We start from the raw sequence: 21,023 nt of genomic DNA, 5'->3' as shown, positions 1-21,023 counted from the left end.
CTCCTGTGTTTGCTCCAGCTCCTTCCACTGCTCGGTTTGCAGGTCCCAGGCAGCCTCTTCCACAGAGCTCTCAGTTTCCTCATGCATGGCTGTAAAAGTCAGCCAGTCTACAATCCCCAAAAGGACAGCCATGGGGAACCCTAACACTAGCCAGTCCTCTACTCCACCACTCAAAGGCTCCTTGCCAATCTGTATCAAATCCTGCCGACTACGCCAAATGTAAAGCCAGCAGCCATGGCCAGGGCCACCATCACAGCAGCCGCCCGGCCCATGCAGGTTCGCATTGGATTCGGACAGTCGGTAAAGAAACAACGGAGCCAAGAACTGATGGGCCTTCATCTTTAATCCTAGCTTGCACCCAGTGGGCAAGTAAAAACACACACTAATATCACCTGGGCGACTGCCTCCACGTGGGAGGCACCATCTTTAACAAAGTGAGCATAATATATTTTATCTGCCCAACACCCTCTTCTCTCTTTTTCTCCGGTGATAGAATTAATGTTCATTTGCGCTACAGTCCACAAACGCCTTATGAGCATGATTGTAGGACTATATAGTGTTCAGCATTGTATCTTTAGCATCTAGTACAATATAGATATATAATAGGCACTTAATATTTACTGAAGGCATGAACAAATGAATCCTTTCAGGGTTGTGTTAAATAAGACAATGCACAAGACATGGGGAGCTTATCACTATACCTAGCACATACTAGATGCTTAATAAATGTTATTTGTCCTTATGCTACTATTACTGTCTACTGTCACTATTGTTTATCTACAACAGGGGTCCCCAAACTACGGCCGGCCCGCGGGCCACATGTGGCCCCCTGAGGCCATTTATCCGGCCCCCACCGCACTTCTGGAAGGGGCACCTCTTTCATTGGTGGTCAGTGAGAGGAGCATAGTTCCCATTGAAATACTGGTCAGTTTGTTGATTTAAATTTACTTGTTCTTTATTTTAAATGTTATATTTGTTCCCGTTTTGTTTTTTTTACTTTAAAATAAGATATGTGCAGTGTGCATAGGGATTTGTTCATAGTTTTTTTTATAGTCCGGCCCTCCAATGGTCTGAGGGACAGTGAACTGGCCCCCTGTGTAAAAAGTTTGGGGACCCCTGATCTACAAGATAATTCTAAGCAGAATATAGATGTTTGATTTCACAACTCCACTATTATTTATTTAATTATATCAATCCCTTATTATATGACCTCTCCAATTTTATTAAATTTGTCATTAAGCCTAGTTCATTTTGTTATTAAGCCTAGTTGTGACCCTTTTATTCACATTGTCAACAGAAGGATAAGGATGGTTATTCTCATTTAATCTCAACACAAATAAAAAATTACTTTTTGATGAATGCTTGGAGGTATAATTAATGAGTCAAAATATATACAAAATTGTAGGGGTTTTTTTGTGGTTATTTAAAAATACCACATTTCTAAAATCTTTGCTAAAAGATCATCAAGTTATGACACAGAACAGATTTTTCATTGCTTATCCTGGAATAAAATAATTCAATGAAAGAAAAATATTATATAAACAAAGAGGCTTTTTTTCAACATTCTTTAAAATTTCAATAAATTCAAAACTACAAAAAAATTAGAAATTCAAAACTATGAAAATATCCTTGCAATAAAGAAATGTTTAAGTAAATTATTGTATGTCGACATAATGAAATACTGTATAGCCATTAAAGTCACAACTTGATGACAATGCAGAAACGTGGAAAATATGAAGACATGGGAAAACATTTGATATATTAAATGCTTATGGGGAACAAAAGAAAATGAAAGAAATTTTTCAAAAATCATAACAGAATGGTGGGTCACAATTTTCTTTTCCAAAAACAAATAAATAGGTGGAGTGACCACATTGTAATACACTTTTTGTTTATGGCAGAAAGAAGTAGGCAATAAGAGTTGGATCATTCAGTGGAATTACAATTTTTTAAAGGTTCAATATGTGAAAACCTGTTATTAAAACTTGTACCAGATAGTTGATAGGAAATAAATATTTTAAAGACTTTCCTTAACACATTTTTAATTAATTAAAACCATTATAAACTAAGTTCTCTACAAATTAGTGAAACTGAATTATGAATTTCTTTCTTCTGCTATCTATTGAAATCAGCCTTCTGTGTTCGCTCCACACTTTCTGTTAGCACAGCATTCATTATGTATAGATGATGATCATAGTGGAGGCTGTTAAAATACCGGGTTAAGGTAATGTAGAGTGTCCTTGTTCTAATTTTCTGTCACAGGAAACTGACCACAGCCCACTTGAGTACTGCTTATTGTGACCTTGGGGAATGCACTGGGATGTCAGACCTCTCTATTTCTTCCCTCTCCTCTACTTCAGCCTAATTATCAATTACCCAAACTTTTTCAACTTCTAGACAGTCTTTTGAATCAGCCTTGAAAAGAATCACTTCCATTCTGACCCCTGAGCCACTCTGAAAGCTGGGTCACCTTGGCGATTAGGCAGTCTGTCCAGGTCTTCGCACTCTCAACCATCTACGATAACGGCACCTATGTTAGAAGTTGTGTGAGTTAAATGAGAGAACAGGGCAAAGATTCTGCCAAATAGCCAGCCCTCCTCTATACTTGCCCTCTACCTTCTAGGATGAAAGTTGAGGGCAAATGCTCCTCACTGGCTCTTAATCTCTTTCAGGTCAAGGACCGTTTGAAATCTGGGTTGGATCGGGGAGGAGGTTCCTAAGGACCAGTTTGGCAGAGAAAAGCAGGTTTATCCACTCAAAATGTGGCAAATAATTTCCTTGGTTTCAAAGACCTTGGGGAAGACTTTCCATGGATTTCCTAGGGCTCCACAGAGCAATGGCTAATCCCCTAGGACAGTACAGAACCCTGATGACAGTAAACATGAAACAGGACAAGAACAAAGAGATCAGGAGGTGGAGAATCAGAGGGGTAAAAAGACCAAAGAGTGCAAGAGGTGGAAACTCGGTTAGGGTAGAGACACTCTCCAAGAAACCTGTATCCATTTGCAGCCGTTGTCCCCAGCCTAAGTTGATATACTTAATAGCCAGGGATTTAAGTAATTTGAAGAGTGCTTAAATAATTAATCATGGCCTTGGAAACATTTGACTACAGTGTGTACGCTAATCCAAAATATAATTAAACTGTAAAGGCCAAACTGACCTTCCAGATGTCGAGGATGAATAATTCAAGCCAGTTCTCCCAGCCCCGATCCACGCATTACGCTGATGAGGCCACACCTTTGTGCTTGGTTCACCAGTCAGAATTACGGGCTCACGGTTTCTGGAGGCTTCTTTGAAGCACATTCACAGATTAGCTTATTTATTTACTGCTTTTCCAATTCAGATGGAATAATAGTGTTTAAAAAAAAAAAAAAAAACGACTTAGAAAAGAGAAGACAATCTCAATGTCAAGTAAGAGTTCTCACTGGCTTTCTCCTGCTGCTCTGGGTGCTGTGTCAGCCCTGATTCAGGGGCAGATTTCTGGCATGTCTGCTAATTTTATACATTTCTCACCTTCCTGATGCTAACCCCCCAACTAAAGGAAGGGGCCTGCTTTAGTGTACACTCTCAGGGATCCAGTCAAGCAGACCAGACACACTGGTGGGTCCCCTGTGGCTCTCACGTGACCTGTCTCCTGTCTCCAAGCATAAGTAGAGTATAAGCCAGGGGTCCCCAAACTACGGCCAGCGGGCCGCATGCAGCCCCCTGAGGCCATTTATCCGGCCCTCGTGGCACTTCCAGTAGGAGCACTTCTTTCATTGGTGGTCAGTGAGAGGAGCATAGTTCCCATTGAAATACTGGTCAGTTTGTTGATTTAAATTTACTTGTTCTTTATTTTAAATATTGTATTTGTTCCCGTTTTGTTTTTTTACTTTAAAATAAGATATGTGCAGTGTGCATAGGGATTTGTTCATAGTTTTTTTTATAGTCCAGCTCTCCAACAGTCTGAGGGACAGTGAACTGGCCGCCTGTGTAAAAGTTTGGGGACCCCTGGTATAAGTGAAGCCACTGGGATGGATATTTGACCACGTTCTATATTTCAACCCAGTGATTCTCCACCAGGGGCAGTTCTGCCTCAGGAGTTGTTTGGCAACGTCAAGAGACACTGTTGGTTGTCACAACTCATGGGGCATCTATTGGGTAGAGTCTAGGGATATTGCTGAATACCCTACAATGCAGGGGACAGCCCCCAGACAAATGATCAGGTCCCAAATATCAACTGTGCCACGTTGAGAAGCCCTGCTGGAACCCCAAAGTTAGAATATGGAAATAGGAGAGGACTCATGCTAAGGTTATGCTGAAACAGGACGCATGGGTGCTTGCGGTGGTCCTTTAAACATGTCCACCAGTCCTGGACTGTCCACTTCTAGACTTCATCCACCTGACAAAAATAAGTCTCCTATTTGTTTAAACTACAGCTAGTGCTCGACTTATGACCACGATTGGTTCCGACAGACTGGTCGTAACACGATTTGGTCGTAAGTTGAGTAGGCTATATGTACAGTACTGTGAAATGATGTTATAAAAATCTTTAAGTCATATTTTATCATAATTTTCTTTTATTATTGTTAAATATTATAATTTTCTTTGTTCATTTTATGCCATTTGTATCGTCTCTACACCATTTTGTTTCTTATTTTTACATTCGTCAGGTTTAAGTAAAACACTGCATTACCAGTACAACTGGTTTAATATTTGCAAAGACAATTTCCTCTTGGTAGACATCTTGGGAGGAGTTTGATGAAAAATATCCAAGACACAAAACACAAATTGCTGTACCGAGTCTGAGATAACAGTTGAAATGGTGCACGTGGAGATGGTAGTGCTACCGGAAGCTGGTTCGCACTGTTGTACACCCAGCTGGGCAACGCTTGCGCTGCCAGACGCGGAGCAGTCATGGCTAGCGATTGTGGTTGTAAAGTCGAATGGTCAAAAGTTGCATAGGTCGTAAGTCAATCAATATTTGTACTGTCATTAGAATTTTGTGCTATAAACCTAATCCCTCCCCCAAGCACTGCTCTGGAGAAGCGCTTCATTCCAGCCAGATCGCTGACCTCTCATGGTTAAACCTCTTGTTCTTGTAGCTCTCCTCTTTGCTCAGACTTTTCTAACTCAGATCTGCCCTCTGGAATATTCTGCTCCAAATTATAGCCTAGTGGGTGATCTTCTGACCTACTGTTTGGCCTCAAATCTTTGCTCTATTTTCCATTCTTTGATTCTCTTTCCCCCCCAGTCTTATTTACCTTTCTGTTTCTAATATTATTCTTCAACTAGAATGAAATGGTTGTATCCCCATCAATAAAGCTCCTCCTGTCCTCAGGACTGGGACTAACACATGAGGTAAGGTGCAAGAATGCAAAATTTAAGGATGCCCTCACTCATGGACCATGCACGCCAAAGATCAGTTTGTTAGAATAAGCACCTCCTTAAATGGTCTCACCAGCCTTATCCAGTGGCCCTTCCCCCACCCTTCTCCAGCCTTGCCCCCTACCAGCTTCTAGGGTGGATCTGACCTTCAATTTCAGTATTTTCAAACTGCAATTGTGACCACCATCTTTTAATAAAATACTGATAATGGATAGGATATTTTGAAAGATGATATATAACAGAACAGCAAACATCAGAAAGCATCCATTATTTAGAAAGCACTCTTTACATAGTCACGGAAAGTACTGTTACTTTTGAGGGAAATGTTTATTCTTTGTTCCTGGCTTGATCTAGGTTTTTCACCTGCTCTATCTACCATACTAGCTATCTAACTAAATTTCACCTGCAAATTGAACTTACACAATCTTACAGAATACTTAGCACATTAGTTACAAGAAGCTCATGTATACGTGTGTGTGTGTACGCTGTATAATAATTACCAAAGTTTAAAATTGTTCAAAATGATGGACTTCTTCGCAAAGGTATAGAGCAGGCATGGCCAACATACAGCCCGCGGGTCAGATCCGGCCCGTGTAATGCATTTATGCGGCCCGCGATTAAATTTTTAATATTCTCCACTACTCTAAAATCTCAGCTACTCAGAAGCAGAAGCGTCTTTGATTATTGGAAATCGAGATATTTAAGAAGATAGTGATACGCGGAAAAGAATTCCACGTGTGACTGACTAATCTAGGGTTAACTTCCAAAAATTGGTCGAATGGATTCGCTATACTTTTTAATTTTTTTTAAAAATTCCATTATAAAGATTTACAACTTTTGTACTCATCTGTACTCATTATGAACTGTTTGACATTTAGGGACGAAGTGAAACCCACATTCTTTTAGGCACAGTTCGCCAGTGCACATTCAAGGTCAAACAATTCGTTATTTTTGTGGTCAAGTGTACTGAATCAAGTGGCATTGTAGCATAGACAATAGCTGCAGTTAATAACTGAAAATGTGTCCAGGCTGTTTGTAAAATGAAATAATTGTTTTATGTGCAATATAACCTCTTCAAGCTCATTCTATTAATTAAATATTGTTTTGATTGATTGTGATACAGTTTGGATATTTATATGATATGTAATTATATTTTTATTAAACTATATTTTTATTAAAATAATATATATTAAAATTTTTTTCACTCACATTTATTCATAAACTAATTACATAATAAAATTTTGTTTACTTAAACAAATCGTTTTTGTATTTAACATTTTTTTAATTTTAATATTTTGTCTGGCCCATGTAAAAAGTTTTCTTTCTAATCTGGCCCCGGGGGCAAAAACTGTTGGCCACGCCTGGTTTAAAGCAACTTCTCAGAAGTACTTAAGAACTTACCTCCATTCTTCATATAATAAAAGATCGTTTACCTTCTTAAGACAATTCAGATCATTTCTAGGTTTTTGCAATCACAGAGTAGGTCAAACCTGTATTCTTCTCTGAGAAGCTTTTGGAAACATCAGTCTAGTTTTCCAAAATCTTGTATCTGAAAGAAGCATGCCTCAAGCCTTCTAATATTTGAGGTTTTTTTCAGCACACCTAGAAAACATAAAAAGCATTTGGGATTCTTAGAATGACTCATAGTAAGAGCAGACTCTGTTTCTACCAGTGTTTATATTGGTCCTAAGCCCTTCGCAAGTGTTTATTGGGGTTTATGCAATCTGTTTCACCTGAGAAACTAACTAAGCATCACAGGATGTCAATACAAACCTAGGAGCTATCTAGTGCAATTCCTTGTACAGTATGAAACAAACAAAATCTGACATTTAACATAAACCTAAGACTACAGCTAAGACAAGGAAGAGGAAGAAAGTATATGTAATTGCAAATCCAGCAAAGATGTCAATGAGTTATCCAAATAGCTGATGGAAGGGAGAGTGCATCATTGGCTTGTTTGCAAAATGGTGCCCAATAGAGTTAATTTATCACTCTCACTGTGGCATACAATAGCCATTCATATTCACACAGATAACCAGGGACAGGAAGATACAAAGAATCAAGAGAACATTTTATTAATTTGGATTTCTGATTTTCAAAGCCCTTCAGAAGTTGTTTGTCAGGTCCCTCAACAACAATTGCTTACGGCCTTGAAACACTGCAGACTCTCAGTGACGGTATGTAGAAGGGGTGAATGAATGCTTGACCAAGGATATACAAATTTAGATACATTATTGAGCCTTCACATAGCGGGCTTTTAATAAAACTGAGTCCATTTAAAAACTCCAAAATTATTTATAAAATCCTTTTCATTCACTTCTAGCCACATGGGAAATCGGGAGGTTCAGGTTTAAATTTTGTTTTCACTTATATTAATACATTAAGATGTTACTGGTAACTGCTCTGTCGACTCACTGCATTTGAAGCCATTTGAAAAATAAACCTTTTATCTTTTGAAAAGAAGTTTTCTCTTGCCAAGAACAAAACTCTTGAACACAAACACATTACAAATGGACTTTTCTTTAATGATGTTCCAAATATGATTCCTTTGCTTGTGTTATTTCTGTTTTATGCTTTTGTATGTAAATTGCACTTTCTGGAACAAGGCAGATGTGGGAAAAATTTTTTCTTATGCTCTTCATTGCTTCCCTTGTTTTCTTCCAGGTTAGAGAATTTGTGACCATGATGGTGCAAACTTCAATTCCACGGAGCCAAGTGGCCTGGCATGACTACAACCTCCAGATTTAATTTATCACATATTGATCCAGCATACGCTAAGTGCTTCACACATTGACTGGGCACCTATTGTATTCTAGGTGCTTCACAATGCAAACTCTGAGGTGCTTCCAACTAGCCAGGTTTCAGAATGGGATTAGATACCATTCCTACCCTCATGAGGTTCTACTAATTAATCTACCACCACATATGAACTTTGGAAAAAGTAGTTAGATCTTTGTCTGCTTCCGCTATGTTTCCTTACTTCCAACAGAAAGATATTAATTTGGTTCCAAGATACCTCACCTTTAGAAACTTGTTCCATTTGTCCTCTGATTGGATGGTTCTCATTGGCATCAATATGCTTTTAGGTTTTGATCATACAAGCCCTAACAAGAAAGGAATTCTTCAGAACTCTCAACATGAACAGACAAGCGTTTCTGTACTCAGTTTCAGTGTGTGAAACCTTAAATGTCATTTTTCTAGTTCTCTAGGTTTGTTTCCTCCTGTGTAAACCATGTTGGACTAGGAGATGCTGATCACCCCTCTAGCTCTCATTCTGTAGGTCTGTTTCCTCAGCCTCTGTGGTCACTGGATACTTATATACAACAAGCTGTGAAACAAGTTCGCTGAATCCAACCTTCATAAACTCCCTGTCCTACAACATATTGTCATGTCTCGTGATGGCACCAGCATTTCCTGTGTTTGTGTGTGTGTGTGTGTGTGTGTGTGTGAAGAACACTTAACATGAAACTTATCCTGCAGCAACTGTAGAAAACAATATAAAGTTTTCTTAAAAAATTAGAAGTAGAACTACTAAATGATTCAACAATCCCCATCCACTTCTGGGTATAAAGGCAAAAGCATTGAAATAGGCTGTGGAAGAGATCATCTCCACCCCATGTTCATTGCAGCACTACTTACAATAGCTAGGATATGGAAACAATGCAAGTGTCCATGTACAGATGCATGGATTTTAAAACTGTGGTATATATTATACATGCAATGAAGTATTATTATCTTAAAAAATAAGGAAATCCTGCCATTTGTGGCAACATGGGTGAACCTAGAAGGCATTAAGCTAAGTGAAATAAGCTAGTCACAGAAAAAAAAATACTATATGATTCCACTTATATGAAATGCCTAAAGTAGTCGTAAGTCATAGACACAGAGCATACAACAGTGATTTTCAGGGATTGGGAATAAGAAAAATGGGAAGTTGTTCAATTGGGTATAAAGTTTCAGTTGTGTTAAATTAGTAAGTATCTATAGTTAATTAACAATAGGGTACTTTATACTCATCCACCTTGTATACAACCACCCACTTCATTCAGCTCCTGAGGAAACTGTGACTGTGTTCCATCAGCCACAGGGAAAGGACCATGTGGGAATAATTTGGTTTAATTTGAGTGATCTGAGTAATAGAATTACCCATCTGGTCTGATCCATTGGTTCCCAGCACAGCTAGGAAAGGGACCTGGGAGGAATTGGTTTGCCCCTGACACATCGAAAATGTACAGCAGAATAGAAACACCAGGAAAACCAAACTCTTTACCTCCAAGTCAGTATGGCCCTGGCCTCACAGGGGAAAGATGTTAGGAACCAATAAGAAACCTGTGTCCTGCCTGACCTGTGGTGGCGCAGTGAATAAAGTGTCGACCTGGAAATGCTGAGGTCGCCGGTTCGAAACCCTGGGCTTGCCTGGTCAAGGCACATATGGGAGTTGATGCTTCAAGCTCCTCCCCCTTCTCTCTCTCTCTCTCCACTCTCTCTCTCTCTCTCTCTCTGTCTCTCCCTCTCCTCTCTAAAAAAAAATGAATAAATAAAAAATTTTTTAAAAATTAAAAAAAAAAAAGAAACTTGTGTCCTGACCACAATCACAACCACGTCTGGAATGCCACGAGCAGCTGTGCTGCCATCCTCAGGACAGCGAGCACGAGCTGGCGGGCATCCCACAGGAAACCCGCTTCATGAAAGTGATGCCCCAGGTGCCGGGGGAGACTGTTCCCAGGACCTGGAATCAGGATGGTGGGCGGGGCGAGCTAAGATGCCCAGACCCAGCCTTACTGGGGTAAGGAAACAGGACGGATGATGGGGCTCCGAACCAAACAACAGGTGGGAAACGTATGGGAACTTTGAGCCTCACTAGTGGTATTAGTGGAATCAAAAAGTTAAATAAATTTAAAAGTTGACAACGTTACAAAGAAAGAAAAAACATTACAAACATATTCCTCATCTCTGAGGAGGGATTTAGAATAAATTCCATCCTCTTCATAAGCTTTGCTTCTGCTGCCAGAACGCCATAGATCATGGCCCTTATGCATACAGAAATTCCTACGGTGAGTATGTGGAAGTGTAGTTCACCCTTTCCTGGAACAGAAAATTAAGAAATATTATCCAGAATTAAAAGCAGTCTTTGTTACCCCTAGAAATGATGACAATCTAACACTTTTTCGTACGTGAGTAATGCATGGTTTTTTTCCAAAATCAACAATCAACCACAAACCTTTGGCTGGCCTAGGAGAGGTTTAAAGACTTGAGAATATTAGGACAGGCTTATAAGAGCACGTGTTCCAGCTCACATGCCCTCACAAGTCTAATCTACGCTTTCAGGGAAAATGACCCACATGTGGTCAAGGAGAGCCTTTTAGTCTACTTAACCTATCATGTAAATCATCTCTCGTGTCTACGTTTATCTCTCTAAAGTAGCGTACTCTGCTTCCTGGTACATATTATCCATGCAGGAAATCTTGCTGTTCCCATTAAAATCTGATGCAGAACAGAATATACCAGTTTTGAATGAAAGTGGGGTGTAGTAACCTAAATGCCGATGGGCTATATCTTTAAGGTCTTCACCCAGAGATAGCAGAATACAGGAAGAGTTAGCTCCTGTTTGTGTATGACAAAGCTAAAGTCAAGTGAGGCCAGGAGACAGAGCCAAAATGTGTATTAGGTTCCTAAAATCCAGTGGAGTTAAGCAAGTTAATGCTCTGGCCCCAAATGTTTCCTGTTGGCCCAATGGCTGATGACACATTGTCTACTAAAGAGGCAACAGACAAAACGAGTGCCTCCAAACCTTCACCTGGTGGCAAGAAGAAAACAAGATTACCTTTTGATTCTCCAGTTCCATCTACGGTATGGTTTCCGAATTTGACTGCATATTGAAACACCCGAGGGGTTTTCAAAACTAAAGATGCCTTGGCTCCACCCCCAGAGTCTCTGATGGAATTATTCTCAGGTTCATCTTGGGCACCAGGATTTTTCAAAGCTCTAGGTTGATTCTAACAAGCCAGTCAAGTTGAGAGCCACTGATTCAGAAAAACTAAGGGACTGTCTAGGAAGTGCTTCTCAAATTTTAATGCAGAAATCACCCGAGGATCTTGTTAAAATACAGGTTTTGATCTAGTAGCTCTGGAGTCAGGCTTAAGAGTCTGCACTGGTAACAAGCTTCCAAGTCATGCCGAGGCTGATGTGATCTGGGATCCAGGCTTGGATTCGCCCAGCCCTAGAGCAGTGATCACATGGTTCCCGAAGCACCATCAGCATCAGGAAAAACTTTATTTGGTTGATGAGGGGGTTCAAACTTACTGAATCAGAATCTACACTTTGAAAACATCCTAGGTAATTTCTATGCATATTAAAGTATAAGAAACGCTAGCGTCTTGGTAAATTTCCCTCCTCAAGACCCTTGCCCATAACGATTGATGACATAACATTTATTTGGAAAAAAATCATGAATGATATTGATTACAATTGTAATAATATTTGGCAGCTTTCTTTTTAATTACAAAGAAAAAAATCTTATTTATATTGACAAGTTTTAAAATATGGTAAAGCCTAATGAGCAAATGGAAACCACACGTTATCCATCACATGGAGAAAACTATTGATAACTGTTTATTCTTCCACCCAAACAGTGCTCCTAAAGAGAGAATAAAAACAAATTATTGAAAGAGAGCGTTTCACCCTGCTCAAACAGAAACTTGGCAACGTTTTCACTGAAACTTACACCCGTCAGATTTTAGCCCCATGAGATAAAAATATGAGTCTCTCTCTCTCTCTCTCTCTCTCTTTTATTTTGCAGGGACAGAGAGAGAGTCTGAGAGAGGGATAGATAGGGACAGACAGACAGGAACTGAGAGAGTTGAGAAGCATCAATTATTAGTTTTTCATTGTGATACCTTAGTTGTTCATTGATTGCTTTCTCATATGTGCCTTGACCGTGGGTCTACAGCCGACCGAGTAACCCCTTGCTCGAGCCAGAGACCTTGAGTCCAAGCTGGTGAGCCTTGCTCAAACCAGATGAGCCCACATTCAAGCTGGCGACCTCGGGGTCTCAAACGTAGGTCCTCAGCATCCCAGTGCGACTCTCTATCCACTGCGCCACCGCCTGGTCAGGCAAATATGAGTCTCTTGTTTGTGATAATGTTGGTTGCTGAAGGAGGTAACACTGTATCTGATTCCTATGGTCCTCTTGGGAATATGAAAACTCTCTTCTATGATTCAGAATGTTGGAACCAAGATATTTTCTGTGCTCCTCTCATTTAGAAGTTCGGAACTCACAGATTTAAAAATACCAGCGAGTAATGAAAAACAGGGCAGCCTCATTTAAGTTACCAGCAATGAATAAATTCCCAGAAAATTGTAACACTGTTGTGTACTGGTGACCTTTAAATATATAACGAGTAAATAGTTTGGAAAACGTAGGAATTCACATGGATCTCAAATATATTTTCTTTCAATCTGTAACAGATCAGCTTGTTTTCTGTCAAAGAGGTCAGATTGTTAAAATGTTAAACTTGGCTGCCCAGAACCACTACAGCCAAAGCTGTCAAATCAGAAGCCTAGCAAAAGAAAGAAATTGGAACTTTCATGTAGAAACCAAGATTCTCTACTATTTTCTTAAATGGCTTTGAACTCTATCAAGAGCCGTCTCTTACCTGAGTAAACATTTTTGCATCAAATTCCAGCATAAGTATTCAAAGGCTGTCTATCAACATTGGGGAGGGACCTGGAGCAACAAGTCATATTGTTTCTGTGCAAAGAGGAAAAGGGGACACAGTGGTGGGAAGTAGAATAGTTTGAGAACTAAAAAAGGGAGAAGTTTGGGACCGGGCATCGTCGTAGGAAACACATATCACAGGCAATGCCTCTCAGAGAGGCAAGACTGGTCATTCTAGTACCTTTGGGAAATATGTGAGACTGTTTAATTTTCAGTGAAATGGTGACTGTTCATTTATATATTGGTATATATATGTTTTTATTATAAAGCTCTTTTCTTATACTTTTTCATGTCTTTTATGTTAAGGAAAACATATGATGCTATTTTAAATTAATGTGTGAGTACATTTATATATTCCATAAATTCCATTCCAGACAAATTAAAAGGGGATTGCAAAATAGTGTTAGAAAGAGAGGTCACTGGGTCTGTTAGAATTTCTGAAATTGAGCCTGACCAGGCGGTGGCACAGTGGAGAGAGCATTGACCTGGGACACTGAGGACTCAGGTTCAAAACCCCAAGGTCACAGGCTTGGGCACAGGCTCATCCAGTTTGAGCAATGGCTCACCAGCTTAAGTAAGAGATCATAGACATGACCCATAGTCACTGGCTTGAGCCGAAATGTTGCTGGCTTGAAGCCCAAGGTTGCTGGCTTGAGCAAGGGGTCACTGGCATGGCTGTAGTCCCCAGTCATATGAAAAAGCAATCAGTGAACAACTAAGGTGCCACAGCTACAAACTGATGCTTTTCATCTCTCTCCTTTCCTGTCTGTCCCTCTATCTCTGCCTCTCAAAAATAAAAAAAGAAGAAGAAAAGAAAAAATCTTATGAAATTGATTAATTACCTTATCATCAATATAAATATAATTACATGGTGGGTACTTAATTTTATTGCATCAATATTAAAAAATGTTGATTTTCCTTCCAATTTGGAAGATACGTTTGACATATTCTAATCAAAAACCAGCACCTGTGACATGTGCCGTACTCACTATTGGAAACCAAAACTGAGACAGCACCAGAGGCCTGGGGCAGCCAAACAGGAGAGAAGGGACATTAATATAAAATACTATGAGCAAAAGAAATCATTAAGAGTAGCCTGAAAGGGTATATTTTGCAAATGGAACAGATATATTACCCTAGAGTTAGTTCTAGAATAGAGAAAAAGTCAACAAACCCCTTTTATAACTTTGGCAACTGGGAGGTACTTCCACACTCTTGCCTTATCCGTTTATATTTCTTTTTGTCACTCATATGATTAAGTACCTTAATCATGCAAAACAACAGTAATGTGCAAAACAGAATCAAACTGAGTTCAAGGTCAAAAAGAAATTTTAAAAAGGGATGCGTCACAGCGCTGCTTTGCTAACATCAAGTATCCTGCAGAATAACAATGTGCGCCCCCTAATGGCCAGGCAGCGGCAAGACATGGGGAACTCGGACCCAACACGACATCGTATTTAATATTCCCCAAACCTTGACCACATTTAGGACAGGAGAATACTAAAATCCAGTAAGAATTCCTCAGAAACAGGGTCCTTAGGAGTCAAAGGGAGAAATGAAATCACCCTCCCCTTTCAAGACCCCAAACATAGTAGCCAGCACATTCTCTTTGCTGAGATTTCCAAAGGCCTCTAATCAGCTACAATGACAGTAACCACATTTTCTTACCCAGTGGTTATCAACTTAGCTGTACATTAGAATCACCCGGAGAGCTTTCAAAATAAAATCTGATGCCCATGTGGTGACCCCCCCAACCAATTAAATAAAAATCTCTGTGGTTGGGACCCAGACATTCATTCTTTCAAAGCCCCCTAAGTAATACCAATATTTACTCAAGGTTGAAAACAACTACCTTAGCCGTATCTCAGAAATGGAACTAAATCCAGGCTTCACAAAGCACATGTAGTAAGTATTATTATCATTATCACCTAGGGCTATCCAATATTTCCCTTAAATGAAGTTCAAAATTGGCTGGCTTGGCCATTGGATCATATGGGAAAAATCAGCTAAACAAAATACAATTCTTTGATGGAAATTTAGCTTTCTGCCAACTGCATTTTTGAGTATTTGTGGCCCAACTTCAAATGAAAACAGAAGTGTTTCTTTTTTTTCCTAACTGAATTATGATATTCACAATAATACAGCCTGACTGACAGTGCTTGTGGGCAACTGAACAACTTCAGAGATTCCTTTTCTGCTGAAAAGTACATGGTGAACACAGACTTACTCATTTTCAGAACAGGACTCCGGAAGCTGGGCTTGATTCTTGCCTTAAACAATTGGTGGGATTTGAAGCATAATCCCAAACTATCTAGATGTCAATTTTGTTGACCCTAACTAAAATAAGCTTGGACTGAATGATCTCAAAGATATTTTCTATCTCTTAATGTTCTGATTTAATAATATATTGGGTTCTACCTCTTGCCAAGACATTTGACCTCAAATCGCTTAGATCAGTGGTTCTGAACCTTTCTAATGCCCTGACCCCGCAATACAGTTCCTCATGTTGCGGTGACCCCAAACCAAAAAATAATTTTGGTGGCTACTTCATAACTGTAATTTTGCTACAGTTATGATTCGGAATGTAAATACCTGATATGCATTATGTATTTTCCGATGGCTTTAGGCGACCTCACCGGGGTTGCGACCCACAGGTTGAGAACCGCTGACTTAGATTCATATGGTGATAACCATTTATTTCCCCTACTTAGGTCACATCTTAATGGCACAAAATTTCACAAGAAATTGATTGTTTTGCTTGGTGTGTACAAGAAGTACCAAAGTTTTAATCTTTTTACCAATGACAGTATAATGTTTAAACATCGTTTATCCACTAAGTGTGAAAAGAAATCTTCAGTAGAGACCAAGAGAGTATCTGCTTCCTAGTATAAACATCACTTTTCTATGAAAAATTACTGTCTTAGGAGGCATTCACTAAAGGGAAATTGCTGGCCCTGGAGGCAAAAAAAAAATGTGATAAGATAATTTCTATTCTTTCATTTTAGCCAAATGTTAAATAAGTTACAAATGAAATAACTTTGGCACTATTAATTCTCAAAAGCAGATTTAGGCAGAGACTTCAATAAGCCTGAAATCAGCACTTAATTTTTCATTTTCTCTTTTCTGGGAGTCTTCAATGGAACAGTTTCAATTCTAAATTTAAGATATGTTGCCAAAAACTGATTGAAAAAACATGGTGCATGAAAAGATGTTTAGGTAGGTTTAAAAAACACAAAACTTGAATATGAACACTGCTTGAAGGGAAAATGACTTTTACACCATATTTCTCAATCTTTTTAATAGAAAAAGACTCCTTTCTTTAGACTTTGGAACAACTTGGTGCCTAAAAATATATACTTTTGGTTGTTGATTAGATATTTTAAGTGTAGGTCAAAGCTTAGAAGTTTAAGGACTATATCTCAAATGGAAATAGTTTTCATAGTTTCAACATTCTCTGTTTTTTTCCACATTTCCCTCAATCATGTTGGATTTTAAAGTTATGTTGTTTTCTGTCTTCCTGTTCTCAGACATAAATGATTTTACCTTTAAATTGAGATACTCAAGGAATCATGTTGGAACAGGTATGTGTTTGTCTACTCTTTATTTATCTAAGATTTCAGAAACCTCTTCCTATTAAGTGATCAAATTATTCCATCTGGTGTTTCTCAAAATTACAGTACTACCTTAGGTTCAACATAGGTCAATGATAAATTCTTGAGTATATCATTGTCATAGCCACAAGACTTTAAGGTGCCAAAAGAAGAAAACATTCCTCTTCCAATTTATCCCTATTGCATATTAAACAAGCAACTGACCCACACTTAAACTAGATGAAGAGGAACTGGTCTCCAATGTGAACTTTGATAGTGGTCAAAAGATAACTTTTAACTCTCACTTAGTTCGAATTTTTTTTGAACCTCATTTGTTCAAGTTAGAACTGGGTTGAACTAATTACATTGGACTGGGCCATTTTTACCAATTTTCTCTTGGCCTTAGCCTTATATAATACCTGCCTGACAAGTGAGGCAGGCCTGGAATGAGTTGTCTATGAGAATGGTACACAGATAATACAATAATAGAGGGTAGGGTGAAACAACAGATAATCAGGATTCTAGGACTCAGAGCCAGGAAAACAGGCAGCTGGTACTCACAGAAGCAGGGCCACGGGAAGATGACTCTGAAAATAGGAATCCATGAGGTGGAAGAAAATACAAACAGGGAATTTTTGTTGGCAAACACTGAGCATCCACTGGGATGTTGTTCTATGAGCAAGCTAGTTTGGGGCTGCGGCAGAGGCATAACCTGGCTTTTAAAGAAGCAAGTTAAGGCCCTGGCCGGTTGGCTCAGCGGTAGAGTGTCGGCCTGGCGTGCAGGGGACCCGGGTTCGATTCCCAGCCAGGGCACATAGGATAAGCGCCCATTTGCTTCTCCACTCCCCCCCCCCCCTCCTTCCTCTCTGTCTCTCTCTTCCCCTCCCGCAGCCAAGGCTCCATTGGAGCAAAGATGGCCCGGGCGCTGGGGATGGCTCCTTGGCCTCTGCCCCAGCCCAGGCGCTAGAGTGGCTCTGGTCTCAGCAGAGCGACGCCCCGGAAGGGGCAGAGCATCGCCCCCGGTGGGCAGAGCATCGCCCCTGGTGGGCGTGCCGGGATCGCATGCGGGAGTCTGTCTGACTGTCTCTCCCCATTTCCAGCTTCAGAAAAAAAAAAATATAAGCAAGTTAAACTAGACATTATCCTTTAATGCAAGCTAAGCAAAGATGTCTAGAGGCTGCCACACAAGAGCAAAGGTTGATTAGAGTGGGCTTTTCCAGTTAGTCCCTGCACGGAGTGTTTCTCTTGCTCCTCCTGGTGCTATATCTCTCCAGCCCTGGAGCCCAGGTAGCCCAGCCTAAACCTTCTGGTTTCCTTTAAGTCACTGCACCAGGCTCCAAGGCTGCAGTTACATCAAAGGGTCTTGTTGGGAGGAGCAAAGAAGTCAACAGGACAATAATAAGATTTGTAAAAATAGACCTCGATATCTGTTTTTGAAATTGTGGTAAGGTTGAATTGTGCCAAGACATAAGAGGTATATATACCTGGTCTTCTGAGCCAATGACTTCTTCGCATTATAAAGTGTCAGCAACGGTAAAACAGAGTCAACCAGGGAGTATATTGTTTTCTCTAAGCACTGGACACAAGCCAGGCTCACTGAGCAAAGCAGAGAAGTTACAGATGACACCAGTAACAGCTATAATTCCAGAGGAAGGGTCTGTTCTGCTTCAGGGGGTAGACATCCATGTAAGTCACTATGAAAACTACTCCAAGTACTTCCTCTGAAACGAAGACATGATCAGGAGACCACGGTTCAAAACGATAGTTTTGAGGATGCGATAGAGCTGAGGAAATGTATTGCTTTGTTTGAGATTGATGAAGTCCTATAAAAGGGGTAAACTAGATTTTCTTGGTCAGTGTACCACCATGACTATGATGGTTCAAAGAACTTGAGATGGAAGAAAATTAAAAATAAACCCAGAATGCTCGCGTATCAGAAGTATGTGTGGATTTTCAAGCATGCTTGATCTAGAACAGGGGTCTCAAACTCAACTCAGCATGTGGGCCGCAGAGCAAGATCACAGCCGTTCGGCGGGCCGCACTAGGTCTACAAAAGGCAACTGTTACGCAACACTTTTCTCACTGCAGTTGAAAACAAAAAGAAATCAGTACAACAAGCACAATCGTACATGCAGTTTACTCAATGTCACAAAACGACCAGAAACTGTAGTTCGCATCACAACTGCTGTTAACTAAGCTAATATCTAGCTAGGATGCTAGAGAAATGAAAAATACAAGTAGGCCCCTAGGCTTACTTAATTTTATCCAAAATATTTTGAACTTCGTGGATTAGTCTGCGGGCCGCACAAAATTGTTTGGTGGGCCACATGCGGCCCGCGGGCCGCGAGTTTGAGACCCCTGATCTAGAAGCATCCAAAATTCGTGTTAACCTGATTCAATAAAGTGAGTTATGACATAGGAAAAGTGCCAGTGATGCTGGCAATGCAGGGGACCCTCCGTTACATGCTGCATTCTGTGGTCTCTGAGGGCAGTCCCAGAGCTCTGCCTGGCATCGTGATCATGCAGTGAGTATGATAGCAATACCATCCCTGGTCTTTTCTCAGCTTCCAATAAGCCCGCCAATACCTTGGCTTGCCTTAGAACTGAGACCTCAAAACCAGTTTCAACTACTTTGGACTATTTTGAGATAAGCTCTTCCTAGATTTGAAATGTTAAACTAAAATATTAACCTTAAGTAGCCCTTCAGGGACACTCCTAAGTAGGTTTGTTGTTGACCTGAATGAATAACTACTTTTGGGAAGGTATTATAGATAATATTGTTGAAATCTTACTTCAAGAAAGGTGGTGGCCCTGGCCGGTTGTCTCAGTGGTAGAGCATCGGCCTGGTGTGCAGGAGTCCCGGGGTCGATTCCTGGCCAGGGCACACAGGAGAAGCGCCCATCTGCTTCTCCACCCCTCCCCCCTCCTTCCTCTCTGTCTCTCTCTTCCCCTCCCACAGCCGAGGCTCTATTGGAGCAAAGTTGGCCGGGGCTCTGAGGATGGATCCATGGCCTCTTCCTCAGGCACTAGAATGGCTCTGGTCGCAACAGAGCAACGCCCCAGATGGGCAGAGCATCGCCCCCTGGTGGGCATGCTGGGTAGATCCCGGTCGGGCGCATGCGGGAGTCTGTCTGACTGCCTCCCCGTTTCCAACTTCAGAAAAATACAGCCTGATCTGTGGTGGCGCAGTGGATAAAGCGTCGACCTGGAAATGCTGAGGTCGCCGGTTCGAAACCCTGGGCTTGCCTGGTCAAGGCACATATGGGAGATGATGCTTCCAGCTCCTCCCCCCTGTCTCTCTCTCTCTCTCTCTGTCTCTCCCTCTCTCTCTCCTCTCTAAAATGAATAAATAAAAATTAAAATTAAAAAAATAAATAAAAATTTAAAAAAAAAAGAAAAATACAAAAAAAAAGAAAGAAAGGTGGTCATTAATTTAGAAATGAATGAATCAGAGACAATAGTCAATGCACAGTTCTCCAAATGGCTCCATTATTGGCCTTCTCCTACTGAGCAGCAGGCTTTATCAAATTTGCCCAGATTTCATGATCTTCCTAAACCACAGCTATTCTTGTGTGTCACTTTCAGTCTGATGATTAACATCTGTTTTCTATTTATAGGGAATACATGCATGTGGTACTGTTTAGATGCAACATGTAGGTTTACAACAACAGATTTAGTTGAATGGGAATCAAGTTAAGGTGAAATATTATTCAAGGACATTTGTTGAATGCAAATCATTTTGCTTATAACAGAAGAATTTAAGTTTGGTCAAATAAAATGATCTCAAGCTATTCCAAGTAAGAAGAAGATTGTTCATTGTTCATACCTCTGTGATATCAATTCCATTAAAGAAAAAGGTTTTTTTATTTGTTTAGACAACTGAAACGAAAATGCTGACTTAATTCATGCTTTGGTAAAATTATTCATAGAATTTTGAGACCCAAGCCAGTTTATACCAATTGAATTTTATAGTAGATAATGAGAAAAATCAGAATTTTAAGAACTTCATATATGTAAAATAAAATAAACATTATAAATTTTTCATATACATAGGTATTGGCACAAAAGTACCAATCTTACCGGCTTTACCTATTGGGAAACTAGAATTAAAAATGGGAGTAAGAGCTGAGTAGAAAATTTAGGGCTTTTACTAAGTTAAGCTTTATTTTGGTTGTTCCTTTTACCTAAAGAAACTAGTACAAAGAAATGCAAATATTTGAGTATGTGTGTAAATAAAGATTGCAGCAGTTACTGTTTGGGGAATTTTGGGGTCAACTTGGCCTGACTGGAAATGATGGTTATTATAGGGAAAATACAAGAAGAGAGATTCCTGGCCAAAACCTTAGGGC

The sequence above is a fragment of the Saccopteryx leptura genome, chromosome 12, assembly GCF_036850995.1.
Source record: "Saccopteryx leptura isolate mSacLep1 chromosome 12, mSacLep1_pri_phased_curated, whole genome shotgun sequence".
Taxonomy (NCBI): domain Eukaryota; kingdom Metazoa; phylum Chordata; class Mammalia; order Chiroptera; family Emballonuridae; genus Saccopteryx; species Saccopteryx leptura.
This window is presented reverse-complemented; position numbering follows the sequence as displayed.